This window comes from Ictidomys tridecemlineatus, assembly GCF_052094955.1.
Source record: "Ictidomys tridecemlineatus isolate mIctTri1 chromosome 12 unlocalized genomic scaffold, mIctTri1.hap1 SUPER_12_unloc_7, whole genome shotgun sequence".
Taxonomy (NCBI): domain Eukaryota; kingdom Metazoa; phylum Chordata; class Mammalia; order Rodentia; family Sciuridae; genus Ictidomys; species Ictidomys tridecemlineatus.
Genome location: NW_027520965.1, coordinates 162,275 through 188,415, shown reverse-complemented (window position 1 = coordinate 188,415; position 26,141 = coordinate 162,275). Strand labels below are relative to the sequence as shown.

Here is a 26,141-nt window from a genome sequence, read left to right as displayed (position 1 = left end):
TTGAACAAACACTTATTAAGCACTCACCATGGGCAGCCTCCCTGTCAGCCATAGATACATAAAGATACGTAAATCAGCCCCCACTGTCCTGAGTCTTGCCAAGGGAAGAATCCACCCTGTGACTCCAAATCTCCCCACTTGTCTCTCAAACAGGAGAATGTCCCAGTGCTAGAAAAGTTATTACTTGTATAGTCATACATACTTTTGGCTGAAAGTAACGCTTTGCTCTGGGGTTCTAGGGTCAGACTCCTCAAGTTCAAGTTCAAAGGCTGGTTTGATCTCACATTTCCTGGGAGACCTTGAGGAAGTTATTTAATTCGTCTGATCTTAAATTTCCTAGTATGTAACGTTGAAATAATGAATATATTGAATGAGATAATCCAACACATTATTGCATATTGTGTTCCAAGTTAGCCAAACAATTAAAACAATGATTTTATTACATCTCACAATTTTATGGGTAAGGAATTCTGGCAGAGCTTGTCTGAGCAACTCTTCTAGTAGCAACTGAGGTCATTCAGTGGTATTCAGCTTGCAGAAGAGCTGGTCTGGAGAGTCCAAGGCAGCCTCCCTTACAATCATTCAAGTGTCTAGCCCCCTCAGAGGAAAAGACTGGGAGCCTGGGTTCAACAGGGAACATCAATCAGAATGAACAGAGTGAACTGGTTCCTCCAGCGGAGTTAAACTCTGGTGATCAGACTTCTTATCTCAACTCCAAGTGCCCAGAGAGAACATTTCGAGAGGCAGGAACTGCATTCCTATCATTCCAGCTGCTTAGGAGGCTGAGGCAGGAGGATTACTGGAGTCCAGTAGTTCAAATCCAGCCTGGGCAATATAGTGAGATCATTTCTAAAAAACAAAATCTCCAAGAGGCAGAAAATGAAAACTGCCAATTTCTTAAGGTCTGGTCTGGAAAATGGCACACTGTCACCTCCACCGTATTCTATGGATCATAACATCTGCCCGGAATTAAGGGGAGGGCACACAGAATTAAGGGGGGGGCGTTGGCTGCCCATGTAATGAAGCTGTTCTAGGGTGTTAGGGATCTTCCTCTTTGGTCATTGGCATCTGCGTGGAAGCCTTCTCCTTGGACCCACAGAACTGGAACATACAAGAGGTCTGTTCTGATGTGGAAGTCAGTGGGTAAATGTGGGTCCTGGGTGGAGGAAGCAGTGATAAGGACATGCAGGAGAACATGAGAGACTTCTTCTGCCTCATGTTTGCCCTGGGGTTAGATGACACAGGTAGTTTGAACCATGAGTCTCTCGCCAACTGTGGACAAGCCACTAACCCTCTGAACCTGCAATTTTCTAATCTGTAAAAGGAGGTTGACAATAAAATCTCTTCTTGGAGGGGATGCTGTGAGGAATAAACACACTCCTTCTTGTAGTACCTGCTGGAACATCGTATAGAATTCTTCCAAATGGTAATACAAGAGCTGCTCGTTAAACATTACCCTCCTCTCTTGCAACCCCTGGGTAGGTTCATGGGGCCTGCTTCACCCTGGGAGCTCTGTCAGCCGTGCAATGAGCCAGGCTCCTAGAACAGTTTGAAGACATTTCAGTCTGGACCCGAGAAACCAAGGAAGGAGGAGTGAGAGGATCCCCTTTCCAAAGAAAGGGGTACTCAGAGTGTGGGGAGGCAGTCTTCCTGATCCTGAACACTATCCTATTACCCCCAAGAGCCATAACCACACACCCACAGGCTCATCCAGCTCCAAGTATAAGGGACTTGGGCCAAGGTTGAAGTATTTCACAGATTTCAGTAATGCAATGGTTTGTTTTTTGAAGAAAAGTCCCCAAGAGTAGAGTCAAAAATCCCTAATTAATCTCCTTTTGCCCTGTGAGAGCTCTTTGTTTGTTTTTACTTGAACAAATTCTATTTTTTGTTTTAGAATTTTTTTTAAAAAAAATTTAAAAGTGGAGTCTATCTCTCTTGAATTTGAATAAGCAAATGCCTCTTCTAACCAACAGAATATGGTGGAAGTGAAGCTCTATGACTTCCAAGGGTAGATTAGCAAAAGCCACGCCACTTGTATGCAGTGTTCTAGGGATACTGGTTCTGAGGGAGACCAGCTGCCACGTCAGACCCCGAGACTGCACATAGAGGCTGTGTGTTTACAGGTGCTTAAGTTGGCCTCTTCAGCCGAACACTCAGTAGACGACAGCCAGTGTCAACTGCCAGGCACATGAACATGCCTGGTGAATGTTTAGACCAGCTGGGCTTTAAAAGTTTGGGGTCCTAGTTTACATGTGACTGCAGCTGCATGGAAGATTCTAAACAAGAACCGTCTTATGGAGCCCTTTCTAACTTCCCAACCTATAAAATCATGAGCCAAAGAAAATGGCTCTCAAATTTACACCACTAAATTCTGGGGGTAATTTGTTTTATAGCAGTAGTAACCAGAATGTGAAATTGAGTGATCATTTGGTCAACCTTCTCATATAACAACTTATTCCTACGAGTAAGCAAATGAAAACTAGGGACAAGGTCTGGGTTTCTTTTTACTTATTTATTTATTTTTATGCGGTGCTGAGGATCGAACCCAGGGTCTCACACATGTGAGGAAAGCGCTCTACAGCTGAGCCACAACCCCAGCCCCAAGGCCTGGGTTTCTTGGCTCCCAGTCCAGTGTACCACACTGCCAGGTACTGACAGGAAGGGTGCCAGTTCTCTATCACCCTGTCCTCCCTCTGTTAATTCCATGTGCAGGTATGAATCTAGTAGTCTGAGTGCCTAGGATTGTGTTAAACACATGGGAAATACACAAAGAAGGATCAGGCCGGGCAGGGGTCTTAGTCTCATGGAGGCAGTCACATCTGACTTGAAGTACCCCTCCCGTGGCATAGCCACCAGTGCCAGACACACTGGATTAGTGCCAGACACACTGGAGGGAAACCTGGGAGAAGGGGAGAATGTCTGTCATTCAACAAACCAGCAAACCATCATGAGGATTACTCTGTGCCAGGCAGAGTGTCAGCAGTGCAGCAGAAAGACGGAGTGAGGGTCTGTCCCCAGGCTTCCAGGGTCAGAGCTGGCTGGATTCCAGTCTCTCCCTTCCTGCCCAGGGCTGACCCATAAAGGAAGGATTCCTGGGTTTCATGAGCAGCCAAGAGGATCCTGAGTTTGGTTTGCATCTCCAGGCAGCTGCTTCCCATTTCCCCAGGACACTGCTGGAGGGGACCGGGCCCACTAGGACTAATGAACTACTCTAATGGAATGAACCAGTTTTACTGGAATTTAGTCTGGGTGGGAGGACTCTGTACTTTTCTAGATGGAGAAATGCTGAGTGCCAAGAAGTCTTGCCAGCTGGGACCTAAGTTAATGTGTGTGTGTGTGTGTGTGTGTGTGTGTGTGTGTGTGTGTATGTCTATGTGTGTGTCTGTATGTGTGTTGGGTGGTGGAGGTGATTTCTGGGCCTAGGCTGGTCTCCAGCCCAGCAGCCTTGAGCAAAGAGGCCCCTTGGCACCTGGGTCCACTCTGCTGGCCCTGGTCCTGTGACTTCCACAAACTCTGTTCTACATGCAGAGGCCACATGGGTCCCCACATTTTTCTCTGGCCTTGGCCCAGCTGCAGCCATGGCTTTGCCTTTCAGGTTCACTGCAGCTGCTTGGGCATGTGCCTGTGAGCAGGCACATGCCCAAGCAGCTGCCAGTTCGAACCTGAAAGGCCAAAGCCATGGCTGAAGCTGGTCCAGGCCAGCGAAACTGTGGTCTGTATCCTTCTGGCCTCTTCCCTTTAGGAGCTGGGCCATCAGAGGATGTGTTTGGAGTTACCCAGAGCCCCTAATACAACTTCAATCCAATTTTCACAGTAACCCAACTGTACCTTCAGTCCTCGGCCACAGCCATCTTAGCTGACCTTCACAAGGCCTGGATGACTCTGGGCAGCCCTTTAAGGTCAGGTTCTCCTCGGAGCCCTTATGGGAAAGCTTTCATTTGGTTTGGAACCTGGGGATCTCTGCAGGATGCCTGGAGGTGGGGTGGGAGGACCACAGGCTCCCAGCCTTCTCCTGCCTACCTTTCCTTTCTCCCTCCATGAGAGGACAACGTCATGGCCTGGTGATGATGTTTGATAAAGAAATCCAATTAACCAGAAGAAGAGGGAGCAGGGTATGCTGGGAAAGGGTGCTGGCTCCTTGGCCTGGACCTGAAGGAGGAGGGGTTGGTCCCTGGCAGGAGCTGCAATGCCAAAAGGGGGAGGTGTGAGTGCCAATGGCTACTACCTTACTCAGAAGGACGTGGGGGCTGCTCCTTGGCCTGGAATCCCTCAAAGCAAATGCGGCCAAAGAAGGAGGATAGAGAGGAGCTTAGATGGCTCCTGTCACCCCGAAAAGAGGCTGAGCCCACATTTTCTACCCCCCCCACCGTAGAGAAAGAGGAAGTGTAAATGGCTTTGATTTCAGTCTCAGTTTCCTGCAGGGAGGGTCCAGCTTTAGTATTCAGAGAGCAAGGACCTTCTCTGCAGGGTTCTGGAAAGGTTTGACATCTTCCATCAGTGTCATTCTAGAATCAAACATTATCCTCTCTCCTTCTCTTTGGTAGTACTCCTAATCCTGGGGAAGGAAACCCACTGCAGCTGATACATTAGTGTGAACTGACTTCCAGGCAGATGCTGTTCCCTATAGCCAGGAGAAACAGGGTGCCCAGGATAGGAAAGTGGTGAAAGGTGAGCAATTCAATTTTCCAACTGTGACTGCTTGTGTCTTGCCTAAGCCTCTCAGTTATCAAGATCTTGGAGGAACGGACAGAACAGAGTCCTGGATGATAGCCTTGTGTTGGGTTCTAGGATCAATAGGATGCCCAGGATTAGCTGCACTCCATACCACAATAGTCCCCTTTTCTACCCAACCATCACAGTCCCAGCAGAGGGTAAGGTCTAGGACCAGGCCACCAGAGCACCACCAGGGGGCAGCACCCTCCCACCCACAATAGGCTGGCATCCAGCAGGCAGGCAGGGGGGCTCTTTCCATCCTGGGGTTTGTGTTTTCAAAGAATAGTATGATCTCACACACACACAGAGCAGATGGGGACAAGCCCCGTGATGCCTACTGTAACATACAGACTCCCCTAGAAAAGCCCACAAGGGCCCAGAGAACAGATTAGTCCAGAGCTCTAGAATAAAACCTTCAGCAAGTGATAAGGCCTTCTCTGGAAGCCTCTCGTCTGAGCTAGCTTCTCCAGGAGCTGACCAGGAGTCTTCCTCTTAGTGCACCTGTACCTGACTGCCTATTTTCCTTGGCTGCCTCTGGTTATCCTACCCCCGTACCAGCTTTCCCATCTCCTTCCCTTCCCTCCTGGCCTCCTTTCTCCCTGGCAGTGTTCTCCTTCCACCCTCTCCCCAGGTGCTCATCACCAGCCAACAGCACTGGGAAATGGAAGCTGACTGGGCAGAGGTTTCCTGGGGAGGCTGTTTAATTCAAGGATATATGTCCAGTGCCTGGAACAGCTTTTGGCAGGCAGTAGATGTTCAATAAATATTTGTTGATGAATAAGTAAATCAGGTGTGGGGTACTGTGATGGACTTTCTTCCCCATTCCCCACTCTACCCCCGTCATCTTGTCCCTTTTCTCAGAATGACCATCAGCCAAACAGAAGAATGGAAAGCGATGAAGAGACTACAAGGGGGTTGCCAGGACATAGTCCAGAGGGGACTTTACAGTCATCATTGCAGTTAACTCTTTGATATCCACCCAGCAGTTTTTCCTTTTGCACTCTAGCTCCAGCTAGTCCTGGGTCTTCTCTTCCCAGTCAGGTTTGGAATAGTTCTTTTCTCTGCAGCAAACTCAAGGCCACCTAAACTCTAAAATGCAGACATTAGGTCTGAGGAGGGGAGGGACTAGGTACCAAAGGATGTCAGCAAATGTCTTTTTCTGACTACAGAAGGATTGTAACCACCTCCCCTGCGTATTAGAACAGATCATCAAAATCCCCATCCTTTTGGTTTTTAATCTCATTAATGATGTGACTTTTGCTTATGAAAATCCCATACATTTGTTCTGGGCTTCTAACCTTTCCTGAGAACACACACACAAGCCCTTGTCTTGTTCTTCCTGGTATTCTAGGTCCTGCCTCATCTGGAAATTGGATGGTGCACAGTTGTTCAGGGCAGGTGTATCCATCCGTTTCCATTTCTGCTCTAAAATCCTCTGCATATCACCCAGATAGACATGGAGGCTGGCTGAAGCTGTGAAGGAGAGCTTAAAGATGTAGAAGAGGTTCTGGGCTTAAAAACAAATAAAAACAAATGAATCTGGAAATTGCTTTTGGGACAGGGCCAGCAAAGTCCAGTTGGTGCCTAATATTTGGGGTATGACAGCTTCTCAATCACTTAACAAACAGGTTCTGAAAGGCAGGCACTGTTGGTGCTATCAAGATGAAAAAGCACAGTGTGGCCTGGAGGAGCTCAGGTCAGGGAGGGGCAAGGAGACAGAACCACAGGACAAGCCAAACTACAAGAAGTGAAACAATCATAGGACCAGGACACAGTCACAAGCCACTTTCTATGTGCTCTCTAGGGAACTGTAAACCATTTAACCTAAAGATGGGTCAGGGCCACCACCTCACACTCATACAACATATTTCTTCATGGGCAATACCAGGGTTACAATTTCCTTCCTCTCAGACCAGACGCTGCTTCTTTGCCCAAGCCGCTCTGTTCCCCATTCCATGGCAGAGGCTGTGGTGACTGGGACAGTGGCCACAAGCATCAAGACTACAGGCCTACAAAGCACAGGATAGGGGCACGGTGGTCAGGAGGCCCCAAATACGGTGTTTGGAGCAGTCTCCTCCTCAAGACACCGTATCTTCACTCTCATCCCAGTCTTCAGTTAGCCGCAGTGAAACGGCATCATTGCCACCAGCATTGCGCGGAGGCGGGAGACAGGCTCTGCAATAAGAGGTGGGCAGAGGTTAGAGGTTAGGGGGTGGAGGGCGCTTGGGTGTCACCCGGGCTGCAGTGGGAGGAGCTGCTAGCTCGGGGGAGGCCGGGAGCGGGCCCGGGTCTGCGGAGGGAGGGGATGGTGGCGGAGGCCCGCAGGGGCGGCGCGCAAGGCTGGGCACTGGCGGCGAGGGGGTTACGCGCCTCGGCTGGGCTCCGCCGCGCAGAGGAAGGCTGAGCTCGGCCGCCGGGGCCCTGCAGCTAGCCGGGTCCGCCCTGCGCCCCGCCCCGCCCACCCCTCCCGGCGGAGGGCGCGCCCAGGCCAGGCGGGACCCGGAGGAAAAGGCGCCACTGAAGCGCGGAGTCCGCTGTCATCGCCGGAGGGAGACGCAGAGCCCCCTGAGTCCTGGTCTACCGGTGCCCAGGCGCCCCCTTCCCGAGGCCACCTAGCGCCCGCCCCCTGCCGCGAGCCAAGGCCAGCGCCCCGCCCGGAGATGGGCAGACATGTAGATGGCGCGGCTCCAGGCGCCGCCAGATCGCAGGAGCCCGGCGCCGGGGCGCTGCGCTGAGGCTCCCGCTCGGCGCGGCCCCAGAAGCCTGCAGGTGTCCTTGGCCTCTCGGCCGCCGCCGGGGAGACTCCTTCGCCGGCACCTAGAACCCCGCTACCCGGAGCGGCCCCGCCCCCCAGGCTTGGCGCCGCGCAGGACGCCCCGTCTGAGGCCCCCCTCCGCGGCGCGGCCCCCGCAGCGCGGCGCCCAGCCCAGCGCAGCTCCCAGCCATGGATGCAGGACCCGAGGCTCGCTCCTGCGGGCGCGCTTGTTTTCTTACAGTCGCCTCGCCCTGCGCAGCCCCCACCCGCTGGTCCGCTCCGCTGCGCTCAGCCCCTCCCGCCATCCTTGCCCAGCGCTGGATTTATGAATGGGGGGAAGAGGCCACATTCCGCCGCCGCCGCCTCGTGTTGACCTCGCGCAGCCCGGGCCCGCCGAGCTCCGGCTGCCCTGAAATCGTCGGCCCGGCCCCGGCAGCCGCTCGGAGGACTTGTTGCTGCTGCGCTGCCGCCGCCGCCGGCGCCGCAGAGAAACCGGCCGCTCCCGGGCTCCGCGCGGTCTGGGAGCCGGAGGGTGGCCCTTGTGAGTGTGAGCGCGCGCGTGCCCCGGACCCTCGCAGTGTGCCGGGACTGAGCACTTCTCGGTCTTTTGTCGGGTGAGGGGGGGGCGTGTCCCCGGCCCGGAGCGGGAGTCTGTGTGTCCCGTCCTCGCCAGCTTGCCGCTACCTCCCCGGGCCCCTTGCCGAGTCCTCTCTGCACCTCCTGCTTCCCGCCCCAGCGTTGCCTACCCAAACCCCAACCACCTGTGCGCCCGAGAAACCCAACTCCTCCCGCTACGCGCCCCGGGGGGAAGACAGGGGCAGGGCCAAGCCGCAGAGGGGGCCGCCGCCGCCTCCTGCCTCCTCCTCCTCTCCTCCCCCTCCCCCGTCTGACGCTGCCTCCTCTGGAAGGGTGTTTGGAGGGCAGCGGCCGCCCCAAGCCGGAGCCCCGCAGCGCTTCTTATGATCAGCTCGGTGTGTGTCTCCTCCTACCGCGGGCGCAAGTCGGGGAACAAGCCTCCGTCCAAAACATGTCTGAAGGAGGAGATGGCCAAGGGCGAGGCGTCGGAGAAGATCATCATCAACGTGGGCGGCACGCGACATGAGACCTACCGCAGCACCCTGCGCACTCTGCCGGGCACCCGCCTCGCCTGGCTGGCTGATCCCGACGGCGGGGGCCGGCCGGAATCCGATGGCGGCGGTGCGGGCAGCAGCGGCAGCAGCGGCGGCGGAGGAGGATGTGAATTCTTCTTCGATCGGCACCCGGGCGTTTTCGCCTACGTGCTCAACTACTACCGCACTGGCAAGCTGCACTGCCCCGCCGACGTGTGCGGGCCGCTCTTTGAGGAGGAGCTCACCTTTTGGGGCATCGACGAGACCGATGTGGAGCCCTGCTGCTGGATGACCTACCGCCAGCATCGCGATGCTGAGGAGGCGCTCGACATCTTCGAAAGCCCAGACGGGGGTGGCGGTGGTGCGGGGCCCAGCGACGAGGTCGGCGATGATGAGCGGGAGCTAGCCCTGCAGCGCCTGGGGCCGCACGAGGGAGGCGGAGGTCCTGGCGCCGGTTCGGGGGCTGCTGGCAACCACGCATGTGGGCACTCTTTGAGGATCCCTACTCCTCCCGGGCGGCCAGGGTAAGTGTCAGGAGTCCCGGTCTCCCCTTCTCGTGTCTGCAAGGGGCGCGTGGTGGTGGTGGTGGGTAGGGGCTGAGCAGAGCCCAACAGGACTAGCTTACCACCCAGTCTGTTCTCACCTCCCTCCCAACTCCCTCCAGGGCCCTCTGGGGAATTACACTCCCACCCTCTCTCCTGCACGCTCCATCAGGAGATTGCACACACTTGACTTACTACTTGGACCCAATCCCAGCTGCCTTGCTTTGCTGCATCCCCCCAGGGAGTGGGGTGCCCACAACTCTTCATCCCTTCTTTGGTTTGCACAGGCCACCCCATCTTCAGCTGCCCTCCACTCCTCCACAGGGCCATAGCCCTGGAGAACTAGAATTGCCTTCTTCTGGGGTGAGGCAAGACTAAGAGAAGAAAACTGGGATTTTCTTTTCTTTTTCTTTTTTTTTTTTTTCGTTTATGTTAGATGCTTCCTTTCCATGTCATCCACTTAAATCCTGCCAATATCTCTGTGAGTTGGCATCTATGCATTTTAGAGAGAGGGACAGAGCCTCCAGCGTGCTGAGCTTAGGAGAGGCAGAGCTGAGACCAGAACCCAGGCCTCCAGTTCAGGTGAGGAGGGGCCTTGGTTCTTTGGGAACAGGCTGTGCCCCAAGACTTTCTATATACCTGAGCTGGCCTGGCCTCAGCTGGGATAAGGGGAGTTAGACCGGAAGGGCTTGCTATTCTAGGCTCCTCAGGCTCCCACAGCCAAAGGCCAGCCACAGGCTTCCTGGTGATGATGCCAGATTTGTTGCCACTACTTTTCTTATTGCTGCTGCATAAAGTGGCTTCCCAGAAAGCCCTGGTTCAGGTTACTGTTCCAAATGGGAGTGTGAGGGGGAGGGGAGTACAGGTTTATTTAGGCAAGGTCTAGTCCCTCTTCACCACTTTCCCTAAATTAATCTGGTTTTCCTTAACCCTTATAGGTGGGAGAGGATGATCAGGGAGACACTCACCCTGTGTGAGTTTGGTTCGGCTGGGGCAGGCCGCACATAGGAGAGAATTGGTTTGGAATAGGAAAAAATTCTCCTCCTGGCATTGTCAGTGAGGATAGGGGAAGTCCAGGAATATTACCTCTGGGGTTCTCAGTTTTTCCTCGGAAACATCTGTTGAGAGTAGTGAGGGTCACTTGATAGGAAGGAAGGCCATGATTTAAGCCATACAAGATGAACCCACTGTTAGAATAGAGGAAGGAGTTGATCAGGACTTTCTTGGAGTTCTTAACGCCTCAGTGAAATGGAAAATCTTGAATTTTTATAACATAATTGTTTGTTTGTTTGTTTAATTGTAGATGGTTACAATACCTTTATTTTATTTATTTATATGTGGTACTAAGGATCAAACCCAGTGCCTTGTACATGCTAGGCAAGTGCTCTACCCCTGAGCCACAGCCCAGACCCACAACATAATTGTTCTTGATATTTGCCACTTAGACCTGAAGTCTCCAGGATCCTTTCCGGGTGTTCATGAAGTTAAAACTGTTTTCACAGTTGCACCAAGCCATCTTTACACTGCTGCTCTGCCATGCTATCTACATTCATGGTACCAAAGCAGCAGTGAGCAGGACTATAGCAACTCAGCCCAGGGCAAGACCATGGCACCAGGGTAGGCCTCAGGCTCCACACATATAATTTTCTCACAGCAAAAGTCAACACCAGTTGCACAGAGGATGTGAAACAGTAAAGAGTGCTCACTCTTTTAGACACCATCCTCAATACGTCTCTCTGAGCTCTGTGCTGCATATGGAATGGTTTCACAAGGAAAAGTGCTGGTATAGTTACTTGAGCTGTGAGCTAAGTTAAGTGCTTTTAAAATTGATTCTGAGGACAGGTGCAGTGGTGCACCCCTGAATTCCCAGCTAATCAGGAGGCTGAAGCAGGACGACTGAGAGCTTAAAGCCAGACTGGGCAACATAGCAAGATGATATCTTTTTTAAAAAAGCCGGGGGGGGGGTGGTAAAATGAAACTGATCCTCAGTAATTTTTTAGTAATAAGAAGTTCTAAGATCATAAGGTTTGAGAATTGGGGTTGCTGAGGCAGAGTTTGTACAGTTTGTACAATTTGGGCATTTTCTCTGAAAATGAAGGTTATTGCCCAGAACCTTCATTTGGGGATAAAAGTGGTTGCATCATTGATCCAGGATCAAAGTTTTGCTGAGTAGGTAAAGAGGTGCTGTAGAGAACCAGGCAAATGGCCTGCTCAGGATCTGCACAGGAGGAGAAAAGACCTAAAAAATAGAAGAGAATGATGAAGACCAGATTACTATGTATCCTTTAAACTTAAGACAAATATGGGATTCTGGGAGGACACTAAGGAGAGTCATGTATCATGGTCAGATGTACTCCCAGCCTCAAAGGAACTTCCATTCTTTCAGGGGAAAGAAACCTGCTCCCAAGTAAGCATGCACTCAGGGAACCATGATTCATAGTATGTGAATGGTGCCAGCAGATTGCTGTGTAGCGTGGGAGGAGGAGGCCCAGCACTCTGACTATGGGATCAGCACCTGCCAGCTGCTTCCCATTTCTCTCCTTTTCTCCTTTGGTAGCTATGAATAATGCAGAAATAGCACTTGCAATAAAAGAAAGCTGAGATTCAGTTATTTTTCAAGTAGGGGGAGAAAAGCTACCTTCCTTTGAAATTTTTATCTGGAGGTTTAAGTTCCTAAGATTTAGCTAGAAAGAGCTAACAGATCTGTTTTAGAAATGCTTAAGCTGCAAAATACCAGTTGCCTCGAAGTGGTTTCACTACTTACACCAACACGCTTGAGCCAGGGAGAAGTATCCCCCAATAACTTAGAAACAGTGCTGTTGGAATCTGTGGTCAGATTCAAGCTTTTCCTAGCATAGACAGTACTGGGCAAAAAGCCCAAATGACTTCATTACCTCTCAAGAAAGTCATAGGGAAAGTATCTAGAAGCTCTTTGTGATAAGGGATAGTTCGAAGCAGGAAGTAAATTAGGTCTTATTACCTGTTACTGACAACAGGAATCTAAAGCTCATGATACATCTAAGAATTCTCATACATACATCTACCAAGTATTGGATACAACTAGGATTTGAGCTGGAGGTATCTGAGTTCTTGACCATCATGTGGCATTGTCTTGACTATCAAGAGGGCCTCCTCCTAAACCTCACCAATCTGAAGACCCTTTGTTATAGCTGCAGGCATGAACACCTCTTCTGTCTGGAGATCCCTGCTCCAAAATTTTTCTAGCATATAAAGCAAAGTGTCATTATTCCATAATTTCCTAAAGTACATTTTAGATATGTATTGAAAAGATTATAGACAAAGACACAAATAAATTTGAAATGAATTGTAGAAATTCATTGTCTGGTTTGTTTGGGTTTTTTTCTTAAATACAGCAGCCACTTACACTTATTAGATATGAGAAAAGTGCTCTTTATTATGTCCAATTTGTCATTTATGACATTTATTATTTTTTCTTATAAGTGATAAGGGAACTTAATCTCTTATAAGAGATTGGCCCTATGGTGGCATTCAATAAAGGAAATTGAAAGGGGGGGGTCAGAACTGTGTGTATAACATATGTGAACATGCACACGTACATACCCTTTCTTTCGTTTTTTTTGTTTGTTTTGTTTTCCTTTTTTTTTTAAAAAAAATTGTAGTTGTAGATGAGCAAAATGCCGTTATTTTATTTTATTTATTTTTTTAATGTAGTGCTAAGGATCAAACCCAGTGCCTCACATATGCTAGGCAAGCACTCTGCAACTGGGTTGCAGCCCCAGCCCTGCACACACCCTTACAATAACTTCAGTCACCTTTAAAGAGTGACAAGACAGTGAGCTTTGTGCATTAGTCACTGTAGGTTTTGTTCTGAATGATTCTAACATGCTGCAGGGGGCACTTCTTTCTGTTCCCTTATCACCTTAACTGGAAGTTGGAATATAGGAAATCAAGACTGTTTCTTTCCTTTCAGGTTACTATTTCTATCTCCAACAAATAGAGAGCATATACTGAAGGGCAGAAACTGAGAGGTTAGGGTTAGGAAGGTCCTTATGGATCTTCTAGTACAAATATCTTTTTTTTTAATGGATGAAAACTCTGAACCTGTGACAAAAATAAAAAATGTACCCCAAATTCTCCTGCTATGGTATGGCAGAAAAAGGGTTAGAAACCAGATTTCAGATTTCCATCACTCCTTCCACAAAGTTATTCTTGCTTTTAATAACTTTGTTATTAAATCCCCTCCTATGCTTAGTGCTTCAAAGTTAAATCATTTAAGTCTCACCGACTTCCTTCATAGTCTTATCCTTCAAACCCTTATATAACTGATCTATTCTGTGAAGACTTAAAGCCCTTCTGTAGGGGACCACAGTAACACCTGAAATGCTCCCCGATGACAGGGTCAAACCAGTTTCACTAGGATGGTGACGTCCTATAAGTATAGAGTGACCATGAGAAGCCCTGGTATAAAACTCCCAGGTGACTTTAAATCACTAATTTAATGAAATCACGTCTTATGTGTTTTCGTACAACAAGACACTGGAGAATAACTAAACCAAATATACATAAAGTTTTCAGATTATATACATATTCGCCATCCAATACTGAGTATGTAAGAGATATCTTTTAAATTTACTGTGAAAATGGGAAGTGGAAAATATGGGATGAAAATTCAGGTGCCATCTAAGTACAAAATTAAGATACATTTAATACCTTTTCATATTAACTGACAACTTACAAATTAGCCTTCCAAATTGTATATCATTTGCTTCTCATATTCTGTGGGGTAGGCCATGCTATCTTCACCAGAGAGGTTCAACAACCCACCCAGAGTTACACAGCTCCAAGCAAGGAATCCAGGGCCCTGAAGAGTGGGTGACTCTCAGGATGGTGTTCTCCCTAGCACAAAACTACCATACCACCTCAAAAGTTTTGAGTACTTAGTTATCTGGGCTGGAAAATGAAGAGTGACTGGGAACCTAGTTCAGTGGTAGAGCACTTACCTACCATGTGTGAGACCCCCGCAATTGATCCCCAGGATTACAAAAAATAAAGAAATAAACGTGTTTAAAAATGAACAAAGAAATCTGAAGCATGTAAAGGGCTTTGAGGTTTTGAGAAATGATCTTGTAGCACTTTCAACATCAACTGTGCAGACAGAGTGCAAAGAGGAAACTGCAACTGGAAAAACAAAAATCTTAAAATGTCAACCGGGTTAGGAGGGCAGCCAGGGAGAGCCATCTCAATTTTAGTATGTTCTTGATATATGGATTGGAACACAATCAGAAAAGACTAACCTAATATCTTTCTGAACCATAGTTGACCCAAACCCAATCCAAACTCAGAAAAGAATGAGAGCTAAAGTTGAAGGTTTAAGACCATCCATCTCATGGCTGATACCAACAATCTCCTCCATCCAGGACTGGTTTGATGCCATGGACGACTTGTGGCTTCAGGGAACTTTCATAGACTTCACCCCTACAGAAGTAACTGTCTATAGCCATTGGGTTTTATTTCTGGCTGCCATGATATCCCCAGACCTGCCCCCCGAACATTCCTCCACTTCCCTTTCTAGGCCCCACGGAGCCCCCACACAGCAGGAAGCAGCCGGATCTGACCAACAACGCCCCAATTCCTAAGAAAACAAAAAGGGAGGAATGTTGGGAAACGTATAAATGGCAGTCGTACCCCAGAGAAAAAAACCCCAACATGGCGCCTAAGGACTTCTTCTTCCTACCTTCTTCTTCTCTGCAGTGGCGCCACAAAAAGTTCCCGCCCTTGTGAATTCTCCCGCAGGCGCCAATTTCAAATCTCGCTGGCAGGGAACCTTAGCCCCAATGAGAACTAATTCCTGGGCTCTGGAGCTGATATCTGGAAGAACTTGCCAATAAACTGGTGGCCTGCCATTTATCTAAGCCCTACCATCGCCCCTTTAGTTCTCTATAAGAACACAGCTTTTTGCAATAAAACTGGAATTCTCCTGGCGAAGTGTCTTTGTGTGGGGAATTTTTTCATTCTTAGTCTAGGTCATTTTTAAAAGAATTTTTAAGGTAGCCAGGTGAGGTGGTGCACACACGTAATGCCTGCAGCTCAGGAGGCAGAGACAGGAGGATCATTAGTTGAAAGCTAGCCACAGCAAAAGCAGGCACTAAACAATTCAGTGCGAGCGTGTCTCTGAAATAAAATACAAAATAGGGCTGGGGATGTGGCTCCATGGTAGAGTGCCCCTAAATTTAATCCCCAGTACATCCTTTCCCCACCCAAGTATTTTGAAGACTAAAACACCACGAAATCTAAAGAGTAACCTGGAGTGGATCTGGCCTATCAATTAACTATTAAGCTATTACTATTATTATAAATTAAGCAAATGTCATTATAAAGTTGTTCTGATTAAAATGGTATAATGCAGATGCAGACGTAGAAATTACATTAAGTACCTAATTACTTTGATGTAACAGCAACCTTCTATCAATTAGACATTTCATTTTGCATGACAACACAGAGGCTCACAAAACAACTCAGCATTCTAGAATCACAGAGTTTTTGAAGAATTTAAAAATTGCCACAGTCTGGCTGGGCACAAATCACCAAGCCACCACAACGCACTTGTATCTTCAAACAAGAAACTTTATTGCCCCAATTCCACCAGCACTCCAGGCACACTCCCCAGGAACTCTCTCAGGTCTCCACCTGGCTCTGCCCCCACTCTTTCAGATGGTGAGAACTCCATGGGAACTCCAAAGTAGAGGGTGCCATAGGCAGCAAGAGCAGCCCTATTGCTGGACAGTTAAGGTCTATATACAATTGAATACACAGCTTATCATAACCATCATCATCTCAATGGCTCGCTGGATTCACCTCTGAACGACTGCCTTCCAGCAAAATGCCATGTGTCATCCCGACTGCGCTGTGGCCCTCAACAAAAAATGTTCAGTAAAATACAAGAGGAAATTCATTGCAAAATTACACACTAGGGTAGTGTGCAAGAAGAATGCAGAATGGAAGCAATATACAATCTAAATGTCTGAATGTTCTATTCCTCATGACATACCCACTCCTATGCAAACATTAGGCTTTCTTGGTAACAGTGTAATAGGTTAGTTGTGAGGACCAGACTGAATGTAAGCAAGACTTCTAAGCAGAGGGAGTTTTCCGAGAGCCATGCACTCTTGCTCTTTTGGGAGATGCAGCGGGCAACACTATTGGTCAAAGCCACAATTCTCTCGTTTTCTTAATTTTTAATTTGTTTTAATTACTTATACATGACAGTAGAATGCACCTATATACTTTGATATATCATACGTAGATGGGATATAATTTCTCTTTTTCTGAGTGTACATATTTTAGAATCACATTGGTCATACAGTCACATATATATAAAGTAATAATGTCTGCTTCATTCTACTATCTTTCTTATCCTCATATCCACTGCCTTCCCCTCCTTTCACTTCCCTCTACCTAAGGTAATGCTATTTTTTTAATACACATATATACCACAATTTTTGTATTTGTGTTTGTATATAAAGTATGTTGACACCCAATTCAAGTCTTAATAAATTACATTTCACCATCGTTGCTAATCCCCTGCCCCCTCCATTTCTCTCCCACCCCTCTACCCTATTTCTTCCATTCTCTTTTTCCCAACCCCACCATGAGTCAACTTTCTTATATCAGAGAAAACATTCAGTATTTGTTTTGGGGGTATTGACTAACTTCACTTAGCATTATCTTCTCCAGCGCCATCCATTTACATGCAAATGCCATAGAATTGTTCTTTTTTAATGCTGAGTATAATTCCATTGTGTATATATGCCACATTTTTTTATCCATTCATCCACTGAAGGACATCAGGTTCGCTCACTTCTATTTCATTCTTCTATCTTTCCTATCCCCACATCCCTGACTTCCCCTCCTTTAGCTATTGTGAATTGTGGTGCTATAAACATTGATGTGGCTGTGTCCCTGTGGTATGCTGTTTTTAAGTCCTTTGGATATAGTCCGAAGAGGGGAATAGCTGGATCAAATGGTGGTTCCATACCTCCATACTGTTTTCTATATTGGCTGCACCAATTTGCAGTCCCACCAGCAATGTATGAGTGTACCTTTTTCCCCACATCCTCACCAACACTTATTATTGTTTGTCTTCATAATAGTTGGCATTCTGACTGGAGTGAGATGATATCTTAGAGTGGTTTTGATTTGCATTTCTCTGATTGCTAGAGATGATGAGCATTTTTTCTTATATTTATTGATTGACTGTATATCCTCTTCTGAGAAGTGTCTGTTCAGGTTTTTAGCCCATTTGTTGATTGGGTTATTTGTTTTTTCTGTGTTTAGCTTTTTGAGTTCTTTATGTACCCTAGAGATTAGTGCACTATCTGATATGTGAGATGTAAAGATTTGCTCCCAGGATGTAGGCACTCTGCTCACTTCACAGATTGTTTTTTTTTTTCTGAAAAGAAACTTTTTAGTTTAATTCCATCCCATTTATTGATTCTTAGTTTTAATTCTTGTACAGTAAGAGTCTAATTAAGGAAGTTGGGGTCTAATCCCACATGGTGAAGATTAAGTGAGTATGAGTTTTTTAAATTATATGCCCATATTATTATAGGAAGTTCATGCATTTTTCTTTGAATGTAAAGATAAGTGGTTTTTACCATATTGCTGAAGTTTGACTTATGGTTCATTGACTTAAGTAGTACTCAATTTTGTGTGATTGTTAATAATATTTTCACAAGGATTAACTTTTCCATATACCCAAAGCAACTAAGAGACACATTGTCATTTACATGTATAAATAATGCATATAAGAATAATGTAATCAATGCTTGATTATCTGGGGGAAGAAAGATGTCTTAAACTAAAAATGTTTAGAAATTTAAGAATATATTTTCAATATAACTGATAGAGTTTCAATATAACTAACACACTTGAAAATTAAAAATATGTAAATATAACCTACAAATTGGTAAGAAAATATAATTAATCTAGTTTAAAATGACCAAAATATATGACCAGAAATTTTACAAAGGAATACAAATGACTATCAAACACAGAAAAGGAATGTAACATTATCAATGGCAATAAATACAGACCTCATAACGAAATAGCTTCTGAAAGTTTTATTGCCAACAACTAAGAGACCATGATAAAGTGCCTGGACACCTTCGAGGAGACTAGACCAAGGACATCTCACATGTGATCGACACTGTGGCAACTGATGCTGCTTCTAGGAAGAGAGCTGGGTGTGACCCCTGGACTGACCTCTCATATGCCCTGTGACCAGCAGCCACATTCCCAGAACATATACCAGGGACAGTCTCACACAAGGGAGGCCTGTGCCTAAAGCTCATAGAAATGAGGTTCAGAGCAGCAAAAACCTGGAGACCTCTCAAAAGTGCAAAAGCAAGAGAGTGAGCAAGGCAACCAGATACATCCACAGGCTGGCTCCAGTCAAAACCAGTGAGCACAGTGGGTAAGTTTAAGGACCACCACTCTTTGATGGCTATTTTTATGTGTCCAGCTGGCAAGGTTATGGTCCCCAGTTGTTTGGTTAAGCATCAGTCTAGATGTGGAAAAATACTTCTTAGCTGTGATTAACATTGACTTTGAGTAACATAGGCCACCCTTTATAGTGTAGGTTGGCTTCATCTAATCAGTTGACAGCCTGAAGAGTAAGAACTGAGGTTCCTAAAGCAGAAAGGATTCTTCTCAAGGCTGCAAAATAGAAGACTCATCTGAGTTTCCAAGCTGCTAACTTATGGAATTGACTTGAGACTGCAGCATCTACTTTTTCCTAAATTTCCAGCCTGCTGACAAGTGCCATGGATTTCAGATTGTCTGCTCCCATAATATGAAACAACACATCAAAACTAATCTCTCTCCAATTCTCTCTCTTCTTATCTCTTCCCAGACTACACAGAATGCCGATACATTCAATGGAATATTTTTGTTAAATTAAAGGATCACTAAAATGTTATACATTTATATGCATTTGTACACACACATGAACACATATACATACACATATAATGTTAGAAATACTAACAGCTGCAATACAACTTCAAAAAAAATTGAGAGAATAAGGACTCCAAAAGGGGAAAAGAGGCAGGGGAAAGTGTATACTTCCATGAAAGTTGTTACACTTGAATTTTCAAGGTAGGTTTATGGAGACATAACTAAAAATTTAATAAATGCAGGCCAGTATGGACAATGTAAGTGTGTTATCAATGTGAGTTATGGACAATTGAATCTTTGGCATCAGATATCTTTTGAAACATAGGAAAATTAGTAATCAATGTTTCAATGATGTGCATGGATTTCTGGTGGCAGTGGATGGAGGTGGAAGAGGAAAACAAAGGCCCCATGCTGAGGAGAGGCACTTTCCCACACCTATGCTCATTTTTCAGTCATCTGAGCAGAGAACAGAACTGTGGAATCTTGGCTGTCCATGGAGTCACCTGGGAAGTTCTTAGTGCCTGGAGCTCACCCCCTGACATCCACATTTATTGGCCTTAGAATGAGTTTATGAAAGGACATATCTGAAGGCTCACCAAGAGGTTCTCATTGCAGGTCTGGGACTCCCTGTGAGACAGGATGCTCTCAGGATGCAGATGTCTGAGCCCTGATTTAAAGTTAGTTTCAAGCAAGTGAAGAGCACAACCAGATATGCTTTGTACAAAGAGTACAGGGCAGAGGGTAGAGGACAGATGAGCAAGAGGACAGGCTGGCAGTCACAAGGCAGTTGGATGCCCATGTTGGTGGCTTTGGAGAAAGGTGAGGCCTTTGGAAACAAATGTGCTGACTGTGGGGTGTGGATGCCAAGAGGGAAAGATGCTGAGGGGTGTCTGGTGGGACTCAGGATTTCAAGTTGGTGATTAGGTAGTTTGTGATAAGTAGTGATGGTGAGCAGATTGCAACCCCTGGCCCTTTGATGTGCCAGCTTTGCAGTGCCTGGGAACTCATTGCTGCAGAAAAATATTTGTTAATCATTGGATGGCTTGAGAGAAGGTTAAAATCAATGAGTGATTATGGGCATGGTGACATATTCCTGTAATCCCATCAGATCAGGAGGTTGAGGCAGAAGGATCCTGAGTTCAAAGCCAGCCTCAGCAAAAGTGAGATGCTAAGCAACTGAGTGAGACCCTGTCTCTAAATAAAATACAAAAAAGGGCTGGGATGTGGCTCAGTAGTTGAGTGACCACTGAGTTCAATCCCTGGTATAGTTACTATAATTTTTTTTTAATAAAAGCAATGAGTGATTTGTGCATTTTCTCCCAGAGGGCTGTTCAGGAAACTTTGCTTCTCATTCTTTGGTTCCTTGTTCCATGTCTGTTGGTGGCACAGATTTTCTAGAGAGCAGGATTGATGGTTAATATGAAATCCACAGACTTCTCATGAGTTGGTGAATGGGGCCAGTTGCACTCACCTCTGTCTTCAGGTTTCCAAAATGCTGGTGTAGTCCCATGAACATCTTCTTCGTTTTATTTTATCTGTTTTTAAACAAAAAGTGAGTATCTATTGAATTGTCACCTAAAGTCATTAGCAAATAACATTTTTCCCTTTAGTTCACAGTGTCACAGCAAACCATCTAAAAGGTATTCATGAGCAGAGTAATTTTAGTATTAATAAACCTAATGATGATTTAAAAGCAAATTAATAATTTAATCTTTTGTTAATTCATGACATAGTTATAGAAAGCCTAGTTATTATGACTTCAATAAAAGGTCTTTTGGAGATTATCACATTTTGTTTGAAAAGAAACTGAAGGGCAAAAGTTTCTAAATCTAACTTGCAGTTCAAATCTTCCAATTTCTCCTCTTTTTCTGGAGGCAGGGTGAGGCTTCAAGACTTTCTTTCACTCTTTTCTGCTTTCTTATTATGGACTTCCCATCTCCTCCTGGCTGATGATTTATTTGAGTTTCTTTGGATGGAGCAGGAATAATCCAGGGGATGGGAAACAACCTTCAAAAGCTGCAGCTTGACTAGACAGCACATGGACAGGTACCCGGTGAAGGGCTGCAAGTGCTGGGTCCAGGCCAGCCGAAGCACCAGGCACAAACATTTGCAAAATTAAGCTCAGAAATACGTCAGGGTTTTTTTAAGGGTGTTGGGAGTAGAGGAAAAGCATCTCTGGTTTGTGAGATCACATGAGGAGAAGATGGTTCTCTGGGCCACTGCTCTGTCAGGTCACTGGCTCTGGAATAGAGCTCAGAACAGAAAAGGTCACAGCCCAGTCAGAGGTTGCCCTGCCTCTCGCCTCCCTGTAACTGTGCTTTGGCAGCCTGCACCTTCTGATAAACTCAGCACCAGTATCTGCAGCTGCTCAGTCTACCAGAAGAGCTGTGTGAAGACAGGCATGTCAGGAGGTGTCAGGAGAAGTAGAGATGAGAGCCTGGGCCTGGCTCCAGCACAGGAGCGAGTCTGAGCCACACCAGGTTGTAGTGACGGCTGCATTGCAGCCTGGCAAAATACAACTGTCCTGACCTCTGAAGGTAAGGATGAGCCCACATTGTTTTGGGCACCATGCTACATACCACTTTTAAATATGTTTATAAGGAACTGGCTTCAGAGATATCACCAGGCACTGCTCACAGAGTTCGGTGAGAGGCCAGCACATGTTTCCAGAAGGTAAGACAGAAATATCCAATAAGTTCGGACCCCTCACACAGCATCCTCCTCACCCTCTCTCCTGTACAATATAAGGTGTGAAGGTCATTGCACCTCTCAGCACTGGGCTGGGGACACATGGGGACACCCTGCTTCAATTCTGGCTGATGGCATTACTATAACACTGCATGTCTGAAATGTTAGAGGGGCATTTATGATTATTAGAAATAATCAAGTCCAGACCAAGGAAAAAAGTCTAAGAGAATATTCAATAATTTATAGCTAAATGACTTTGGGACCTTAAGATAGAATATCCAGGTGGTTCTTAGAGGACTCATAAATACTCAATTTAAAAGGGAAATATTAACATGGAGGTTTTATGATCAGAGCATTGAAATTACATTGATCATGTCTACTCTGGCTCTAAAAATAAAAGTGGAATAATAATCCAGCTACCTAAGTGAGAAGGCTGCAAGCCATGTCTTGCATGGTAAAGCAACATCTGACATTGTCACAGATCAGGGACCCTGCTCCAGGAGACCTTTCTGGAAATGCCCCCAAGGACTCTCAATAGACCCAGCTTCTAGCCCCAACTCTGGCTCTCAGGGGGGAGTGTGCACATTATTTGAGGTTAGATTTTGTTTCTTTGAGGCAGAAAGGACACATATCAGAGTGAGAGAGGTTAATGGAGGCAGCTTCTCAGGAAGAGATCTGCCCATGAGCTGGAATAGGACCTTTCAAAGTTCTGGTTGTCCAGGGATGGGCATGGAGAATGCAAAACAAGAGGTGATCTGAGGGTCTTTGGTGAAGGTTTACAGGACAGAGGGGTGGACCATGATGAGAAACGGAGAAGTGTTAGGCCTTCCTAGAGAAGTAGAGTGCCCAGGCCTCTCCTTAGATACCTGCAGCTCCTGAGAGGGTCGAGGAATACCAAGCTGGTTCAGACACCTCCTAGAATGGAAATGACAGAAAAACTCACAATTCCTGCCCTACCTACCCTAGAATCTGTTGGAAAAATGCATCCTAGAAATAGATGAATTCTAGATAGGGCAGAGGGGTGGGAGGGAAAGGGAAGGGGCAAGGGTTAGCAAGGATGGTGAAATGTGATGGACATCATTATCCAAAGTACATGTATGAAGACATGAATTGGTGTCAATATGCTTTATATACAACCAGAGATATGAAAAATTATGCTGTATTTGTATAATAAGAATTGTAATGCATTTTGCTGTCATTTATTTTTTTTGAAAGTCAATAAAAATAAATTTTAAAAATGAGAAGCTAAAAAAGAGATTAATAATAATAAAATAAAATAAAATAATTATAATAATTTCTCTGAAAAAGAAAGATCATTCTGGAGACTAAAAAGTGCAGTCCAAATGCAAGCTCCACAAAACACACATAAACATTGATTAATTATTTCCTGAATGGACAAAGCCAACAAATGGGTAGTGGTGCAGCGGAGAGAAAAATCACTTCCCAGCAACTAAAACGAATTAATCACTACCTCTCCTAAGACATTCACTGGCCATATTGGGTGGATTGATACATTAGTTAAGAATACAGACCTGGGGCTCTCACTTGACTTCACACCCAGCTTTCTTACTCTCTGTACCTCAGTTTCCTCATCCACAAAATAAGGCAATTGTGATATTTCCTATTGAATATTTTCTGTCATGATAGGAGGATGTAAAATACTCCATAAAAGAAAGACTGAGAGGAAAAACAGGGCTAGAAAAAGAATCTGGGGGTGGAGTTATTGTTTTAGACTTGGCATCCAAGGTCAGGAGACTGAACAATGCCTCAGGGAAAGATCTACACAGGGAGCTCAAGAATTGAGCCCCAAGGCAAACTGACTTAGGAAGTTAGAAAAACAGCAAAGAAGTTGCCTTTTACCTAAGATTGCACAGCCATTTGGGTTGGAAAGAAGCAGGATAAGAGTGTCATTCTGAGTTCTTGAATGAGCTAAGAGATCTTAAAACTGCTAATGTTATGCCAGATTCATGGAACCCCAATAGACCTCCAGGAGCTGAACCCAATAAAATCACACAAGAGTCTTTATTGCAAGCTCAAGCCTGGACTCACAACCATTCCCAATGCAGGAGTGAGTCCCGGCCCTTTGTTCAGTGAGATTTTATAGGTTTTGGGGGGATACTGTATGCATCCCAACATCACACAGCAAAAAATTTCATACCACGGGAAAGTCAAACAAAAACTCAACATTGATTAGCACATTCAATGGTGGGAACAAGTTGGTAGGGGTGATTGGTTAATACAAAAGGGGGATTTGTTTGAACTTATTAATTTAGGCCACAAGGGATATACGTGCTATACTAAATGGTTTCCCAACATGTTATCAACCACCATAAACTAATTGGGGGTCATCTGGCATTTCAAGTATTTTCCCTGTCTCATGCTGATTGAAGGTTGCTAAGGGGGTTGCTATGGGTCCTCACCTAGCCTGAGTCAGTAACACCTGGTGCCACCGACCTCTCCTGTTATTTACAGACAAACAACTCAGCAGGGTGGGTATGTGCTTAGGAGTATTCTGTGGGTTTTTCCAAAGACAAGGGTCATGCCCTCTTCCTTAGGACAGGCCTTGAAGTAGAAGCTGCTGTTATTTATTTATTTTTAAAAATGCAGTTACATTAGTTTCTCACTAAGAGGGGGTCAGGGGCTTGACCCCTCCTTTGTGGTCTTAACACTCTCCAATAAATTCCATTCATGGTTTTGATCTCATGAGGCCAAGAATTTCCCATGGATTTCACAGCAATGTGGAGGTCATCATTGACTTCAGAGGGCACATTGAAAGGAAGGTGTGTTAAGAAGTTAACAGGAAAGTTGTGGAAGTTATATTGAACAGTTTATTTGAACAAATAATATTCCTGAATATTCCTTAAGCAGGCAGTTCTCAGAACCAGGAGAAGGCTGGAGAGCTCTGCTCTGTAGATGGTGGGCATTTCCAGATTAGGCTGGGAAGTTGAGTACAGACAGGGCTCCCCTGTTGAGACCCAGGAGTTTGCCTTGCCTTGTCATGCATGGTATGGTGATAGGCAGCTTGTGATTGGCTGAAGCTCAGCTATGTGTGATTGGCTGACACTTGGCTGCTTCCTTATACTACTGAGTTTAGTTTCCAGTTTGTTTTTGAACTACATTTGGTGGCTATTTGTTATACAGGAATTCAAAGCATGACCACAGTCTCTGAAAAGGACTCCTATTCATTTAACGTGACAGATGGGGGCAAGAGCTTCACTGAGGAGCATTCCAGATAGAGCTCAGAGAGATAGTCTACAGGTAGAAGAAGAGACTTGGGGAGCTGAGCCACTGATCATGGTTGGAGATGGGTGGGAGACATAAGGGGGGAGCTGAGCCACCAGAGGAAGAGAAGCAGATCCCCATGAGTCTGAGGCCCTGGCAGCTTTGAATCCACAATGTGAGCTTGTTTGGGTCCTTGTTCCCATGTCTGAGGCTGTGTAAGCAGGTCTCCTTCTTGCTTTGACACTGAAATCCTTCAGACAAATTTCTAGAGGCAAAAATACAAATCGACATGAGAAAAGAACCACATGCATTTGGGAGTGATCCCAGGGCTTCACGAAGTAAGAAATGTGAAAAGACCTGAAAGAACCTAAATCTTGCAGAACTAAACAAACAAGTCTAGTGCTGCCTGAAAGCTTCTGGGGTGACCTTCAATGTGCCTTGTGACTATGCTGGCTTCATGTTCATGTTGTCTATATACATCAAAATTAGTGGCTTGTTTATGTCCTTTAATAGAAAAGATTTTCAATCAAAAGACTTTTAAGATTTTCACTGAATGTTCACTGTGCACAAAGAACTTTATAGTCAAGGAGATGTTGAATGGCCTAACTGTGTAAATCTCACAATACCTCAGGGTACACAACAGATTTTTATATGCATCACTTTATTTACTATCAAAGAAACCCTAAGAAATAGGTCTTATCATCCCCTTTTTTTATAAAAAGAAATCAGAAACCCAGTCCAGACAATGTACTTCACAAGTGGCCACATAAGCAATGGCTCCCAGGCTACCTTACCCCAGACCCAGGGCTGTTCCCTAATACAAGTCAGTCATTCCTTAGCAGTGGGGCATGTTCTGAGAGATCGCTGTAAGGTGATTTTATTTTTAGGTGAACATAATAAACTGTGCTTACCCAAACTAAGGTATTTGCAACATCAGTAGGAAATATAATTTTGAGATCATTATCATACACCAAGTTCATCAGATGTGGCACATGATCATTCAGCAGAAGTGGCACCCCATTGTGATCACCACATTGCACCCCAAAGGCAAGGCCTGAACCGTGTAAGCACAAAGGAGGAGGGAATCAAGGAGTCACCTTGGAGCTCTGTCCAGGATGTTCTCTGAATCCCATAGCTGTGTTCTCTTCTCCTCTCACACAAGGCTTTCATCACTAC

The 26,141-nt window shown here is 45.9% G+C and overlaps 2 pseudogenes across 2 annotated transcripts in view; both read left to right on the top strand.

The window, feature by feature from the left end:
- LOC144372358 (mitotic checkpoint serine/threonine-protein kinase BUB1-like) overlaps positions 1-26,141 on the top strand; it is a 216,638-nt pseudogene that overhangs the window by 101,610 nt on the left and 88,887 nt on the right. The gene's annotated exons all lie outside the window — the stretch shown is intronic.
- Positions 8,411-11,376, top strand: LOC144372356 (voltage-gated potassium channel KCNC4-like; annotated as a pseudogene). Its single transcript, XR_013432372.1, has 2 exons — positions 8,411-9,101; positions 9,407-11,376. The product of XR_013432372.1 is annotated as a voltage-gated potassium channel KCNC4-like (transcript).